Raw genomic sequence first — 6,533 nt, 5'->3', positions numbered from 1 at the left:
ATATGATTTGTCAAGGTGTCACAAGAGTCATGATAAGCCAGGTTCGGGTGACCGAAGTTCTTATTTCATATCCAGAGTCTGTTTTACTGCCCCACCACAAATGCTGGATGGCAAAGAAAGCAAGCAGGTGGAGAGGCCAGGAAGCACTGGCTGGTAGGAGCGCTACCAAGAAGCAGGTATGGTGAGCCCAGCTCCAGGACCAGGAGTGAGACATTCTGGGCTTGAGGGAAACAGGTTGGGAGTTAGGGTAGAGGCCTGGGGTAGCCATCAGCCTTGATGGATGGCCCTTGCTAACAGGAGCTTCTGGGCAGTCCACATGCCCAGTTTGTACCTGCACTGCTGAGCGGCTGAGTGGCTAAGAAGTATTAAGTCTGTGAAACGACCACACAGAGATAGCCTCAAACTAATAAAACAGTGTAATGGAACTTTCCACTCTGATCAGATGGTTTCAGGCCCAGTTTAGGATGACTGATCACATTCCCTCTGCCACTCTCCCACCCTGCCTCTGCTGGAGCTTGCTGGATGGGCTAGTGACAGGATTTGAGTGATGTTACCAATGGTCTGTGTCTCTATTTAACTGGGACGAATATCGTGAGACTTACATAAATTGTTTAACATAAAGAACAAATGTATTTCTGTGTCTTTTCTCTATGTTGAGAGAACAGTACGATTGAATAATGGACTTCATTTTAGAGAAAATCAGATAAATTGATCTTTTCATTTGTAAGGATACTGGGAACTTTCATACTTTGATTTGAAAAGATGAGCAAAATTCATAGCCAGCCTAATGCCTTATGGCTCAGAAAAGTTTCCTCTATAAAAAAGAGATCTTATAAGAAATCTAAACCCCACTTTCCCCATTCTGTAAAGACCATTTATCCTCCCTCACTATGTGTGTATGTATGCACATGTGTGTACGTACATGTGTGTGTACACACTGAGTATGTGTAAACCTCACTGTCCTGATCCTATGGAGATTGTAATCCTTCTTTACTATACATGTGTGTATATTATTTATATCATATTTATACATACATGTATGTGTGTGCACACATGCACCTGAGTATGTTTATTCACTAGATCATTTGGAGGGGGAGAAGAGAACAGGAAAATGTAGGAATGTTAATATGTATTGACAATGAGGAGATGAGAGTTTAACAGGGTAACATACTTCCACTTCGTAAAATAATTTATTAAGATCTTGAGCTTTTTTCTACCCCGAATCTCTTGGTCACCCTGACCTGACCTTGGAAGTATCAAAGAGTGAGAAAAATCATAGGTAGCAATCTTGAATAAGTGTGCACATTCAAAATAATACACAGAAAAATGTAAACAACCTGATCTTTAATCCAAGATTTTATTGAAGTACACAACAATACCAGAAAGGGTTGTTAAAAGCAAAATAACATTGTCTTCACACAGTACATATTTATCAGCCTGATTTTACATCATTACACTGGCAAAATAAAACCCTCAATACAATTATGATTTGGAATGTTTCTAAACTAAGGGTTTCTGCCAAAAATTAATTAAGCTTGTAGGCACCACTGTTTCCTTTGTCTCTATAAAAAAAATAAAATACATTCATTTATATCATGCTATTTTTAAAATAAGAGATGATGAGAAATTCTGGGAATGGATACTGATGACCATGCCTATAATTAGTTCAACTTCTTCATTAGGGAATGCTGCTCTAAAAAAGAGTAGAAAGTCTCTAAGAATAATAGCTTATCTAATCGAAGATCATTATAAACAAATTAGAACCTATATGTGAATTGTGCTAATAGTGCATGTTAAATGTATGAAGTGGGTAGAAATATAGTACATATCTTTGACTCTTCCAATCTTGGTCATAGTTGTTTTCTATTATGTTTGTGTTGTTTCTATTTTCAGTATATGCATATGTCATTGGGAGGTAGGGAAGTTGCAAGATTGGTGGCGTGCTTTGGGACAATTCACTTAGTGAGCAGATATGGATTGGACAAGAAATCCTGACGATCAATCCCTCCATGAAGAGAAGGGAAGAGGCTATAGAGAAAATGTTTAGTTTTATTAATATCTGATTTTAAATTTCATATACTAACTTCTCATTCAATAGAATGATATCATAAAGAAAAACATGATCTGCTAAAGAAATATATGTACTTTTAAAGAATACTGGTGGGAACCAGCAGTTAGCGTAATGGCTATGTCGCTGGACTCCCACGTAGTCGACCACAGTTCGCATCCCAGACCCGGTGGCTTAGAACTCACGCCGGGTGCATGTGCGTGCATGCCCAAGATCCCGAGAGGAGAATGGAGGAGAAGGGATTGCGGCATGACCATCCCCCCTGGGGGGTGATTTCTCGCTTTCTGTCTCTATGTCTCTCTCTGTCTGGCGAGCGCATGCGCCCTATAGCGAAAACCTCTCAAAAAAAAAAAAGGAGGAAAAAAAAAGAATACTGGTAAACATTCATTAAACCTCAAAACTGGCTTAGCATTTAATAAAACTTTTGAGGATTTTTTATACAGGGAAATTAGAGCATTTTGATCATGTATCTGTGTGCAAAGTGATGCAGAATTCTGAATAAAGAATCCAAAATAAACTTTTAAAAAGTATATGCAAACAGGACCAACAGATGGCATAATGGCTACGTCGCTGGACTCCCATGTAGTTGACCGCAGTTCTAGTCTCAGATCTGGTGGTTTAAACTCACGCTGGGTGCATGTGCATGCATGCCCAAGATCCCAAAAGAAGAATGGAGGAGAAGGGATTGCGGTGTGGCCATCCCCCTGGGGGGAGATTTCTCGCTTTCTGTCTCTCAGCTAAACCTGGCTTACCACACATATCCCTCACCCGACAAAGATTCACCTTCTCCCAGGATGGTTTTCTAGCCCTGAAGCACTCTCCTGGAAGGATGTGTTTAGGTATATCTTCCCCAACGCCAAATCGCCAAACGGCAAGCCCAGGACAGCAATCTCAGCAGTTGTGCTAGGATCAGAAGGTATTCAGGGCACAAAAGGGCCTCCAGGCTTCTTTTCATCTTTGGCTCCTGGAGACAAAGAACGAAGAAAGACCTGGATTCAGTGTGGGTGATTGTTAAAAGTTACACTTTTAGTTCAGCCTCATGACAGACTGATTTTTTTTTTTTAAATGGTAATGTTTTGGGCTGGTTGTAATAGCTCCTTGTAATAGGTAGTAAAAGATTTCTGGGTTGAAGCCAAACTTACCTTTAGTGGAAAAAGCACATGAAGGTAATTGCTTAGAGAACTTGAACACTGAAGAACAGTTCATGACATTTTAACAGGATAAACGATGGTGAAACACCATTAGAGAATTAATCTTTAACCCATGTGAGCTAGCAAGTTGAGAGAAAAAGCTAAAACTATTTTTTCATCTGCTCTGGAATGAAAAACCAAAATCCTGGGGGAGCTACATTTTCCCTGGAAAGCGCAGGGGTTTTCCTGAAATTGTGCTGTGATGAAACAAGACCCATAGAAAAAGTATACTTCGGGGTACAACTTCACATACACATCTGTCATTTTACTGAATACTTTTGTGCTATTTTTATAAGCACATTATTCGTCATTGTTCTAAAATTCAGCATCTAAAATGTCACATATGTTTGGGACCAGCAGTTAGCTTAATGGCTATGTTGCTGAACTCCCATGTAGTCAACCACAGTTCGAGTCCCGGACTCGGTGGCTTAAATTCACACTGGGCGTGTGCATGCGAGCCCAAGATCCCGAGAGGAGCATGGAGGAGAAGGGACTGCGGTGTAGCCATTCCCCCGGGGGATGATTTCTCGCTTTCTGTTTCTCTGTCTCTGTCTCTCTCTCTGTCTTTCTGGCGAGCACACGCCCCGCCCTATAGCAAAAAAAAAAAAAAAAAAAATCACAAAATTGTGTAAAATGTCACATGTTTGACAATTCAAAGAAGATAATTGTAAGTTTCTCTTCACCGTTTTTTATTATGTAAAATGTATTGAAGACCCATTTACCATTTCTGCCAACACAGTACTCAATGGCTTTTGCTGTTAATTCACCTTTGGCACCATTTTAACGGTCCCTTATGCATCTGACCACGGCTGTCCCAGGTTCTTGGACTCCTGATCCCTGCGATGGTTTTATAATGCTGGGATCAAATCTCAGGGATTTAATTGCAGCCATTTTAAGGTTATGGCCCAGAAAGTACTAATCAAAAAAGTTAATAAAATGAAGATTGAGATGCTTCTTGCTCCTACTGCTAATCAGTCTTTATTCATCTGACAAATACCATCGGGTACCTACTACGTGCCAGTGCCTGTCTACCAAACTGGAGATACAGAAATGTGAAAAATAGTTTTTGCCTATAGAAGCCTATGCTTAACCCAGTGCGGCAGGCCAATAGCTGGACAAGTTACTACGTAACTGTCAGACAAATCAGTGTGACAAGGCGGTCAGACAGGAATACTTGAACAAAAATAACATTAATAGAACTAAGACTCAGACCCAGACACTAAAGCTAATGCATTAGCTTATATAAAGAAAATAAATATTTCTTTCTTTTATTCCTTTTTTTTTTTGAGAGAGAGAGAGATTTTTGCTACAGGGCACGTGTACTCACCAGACAGAGAGGGGGAGAGACAGAGAGACAGAAAGCCAGAAAGCAAGAAATCGCCCTCCAGGGGGAATGGCCATGCCACAATCCCTTCTCCTCCATTCTCCTATCAGGATTTTAGGCACGCATATACACACGTCCAGTGTGAATTTTAAGCTGGGTCTGGGACACGAACCACAGTAAGCGATGTGGGAGTCCAGCAACGTATGCATTACACCATCTGCTGCACCCAAAAATATGTATTTCTGATCCTAGGTATCCCTAGTATCTAGAAGGCAGTTGTAGCCTCCAGAACTGTGAGAACATGAATCTCTGCTGTGTACGGCTCCCAGTTTGTGGGACTTGGTTACAGCAGCTCAGTGGACTAACACCGGATATCTCTCAGGCTCCGTCATGGTGCCACCACTGGGACTACGAAACAGCACCAGCAGTTCCAGACGTCACAGTTACCCAAGTGCAGTCAGAGTGACCTTCCAGGAACTCTCCACAAAGTTTAGGATTCTCACCGTCTCTGATGCCCTTGTCTGAAGAGTCACTGTGGCTTGAGGAATGTGACTCATGACTGGCTTAAGCCATGTAGGACCCACTCCTGTGGATGAGTTCAATTAATTCCATCAAAATCATGTAAGCTTAAGCCCCCCACCAAAAATAAATGAATTAAGGTATGTTCAAAGGGTGTATCTATAGAGATAACCACCAAATATCCAAAGAAAAAGATACAATAAATCAATAAAGGAAAATTTAGTAGCAGTAACCCCAAGGAAAATTAGGGTGGGTCTTAGATAATTAATAGATGTGGTTTTGTTAGAAGAATTATTTTACTTTATTTTTTCATTTATTTTTTAAAATTTGACCAGAGAGAGAGAGAGAAGGAAAGCAAGAAAGCAAACTACCAGGACTGGGACTTGAACTGTTGGCAGCCATGTAGGAGTGTCCACCGCCTTAGCCACCACATCCCCTAGATGTTTTGTAGAGAGATTCAAAGGACCATACAAAGGAAATAGTATCTGTGAGGGCACAGACGACACAAAGGGGCCTGTCTTGTTCGGTGTCCCTGTCCCATCCCAGTTTTCCCTAGACTTTCCAGTTTTAGCACTGAAAGTTCCACATATTGACAACTTTCTTAGTCCCAGGAAAGCAGGGATAGTTTACCTGGGACTGTATCTATTTTAAACAGAAGTCTCACATTTCTGGACCCCCTTAGTCCTGTACAAATAGGGATGGTTGATCACTCTATGTTCAAGAAATTATGAACAGCATCATGGAGCTAATGGCTGCAGATAATTTTGGAAAGGTTGTCTGGGTACAGCTGGGAAGGGCCTTTCACCTGCATTTGTGTGGACTTGAATGGAAATTTGTAGTGTTGCTTGCCATGTTGAGAAGTAAGTTAGTAGGATTTCATTCCACGTTGTGTAGAGGGTCTCTGTGTGTCAATCATGTGAATTCCACCAACATATTGCAACCTATTTGTGGAATTTTGTGGAACTTGAGGGCTAGAGAGCATCTGGAAGCCACAGAAGGTTCCAGGACAATTCTTACAATCAGGAGGAACTGATCCCAGGGGTTCAAGGAAGCAGTCTGCTGGGTACACAGTGAGGCTCCCGGGAGGCTAGTTATTTCTTAGGTAACAGGCTTTCCTTAGTAACTGGAATTCCCTCTTGGCCTTCCCCTGCCCTCTCTGAGTACCTGTCTCTTAAAAACTGTATCTCTGTTCCCTTTTTACATTGTCATCTCTTCATTTCCACTGACCATCTGGGGGTCTCAAACCCACTATGCCTACCTCTGAACTACTCCCCTTCCTTCCAATATTACCTTTCCAACTGCTGCCTTCCGACTGTTGGAATACTGCCATCCTCCCAGCACCTAAGCCTCAGTACACTATGGAATATATTGCAGACACTGAAAAGAAGTGGCAGAAAAAAAAAAAAAAAAGTGACAAAAAAAAGATATTTTG

Source organism: Tupaia chinensis, unplaced genomic scaffold (assembly GCF_000334495.1).
Source record: "Tupaia chinensis unplaced genomic scaffold, TupChi_1.0 Scaffold143935_1, whole genome shotgun sequence".
NCBI classification, from domain to species: Eukaryota; Metazoa; Chordata; class Mammalia; order Scandentia; family Tupaiidae; genus Tupaia; species Tupaia belangeri.
Note: the sequence above shows the minus strand (reverse complement) of the source record.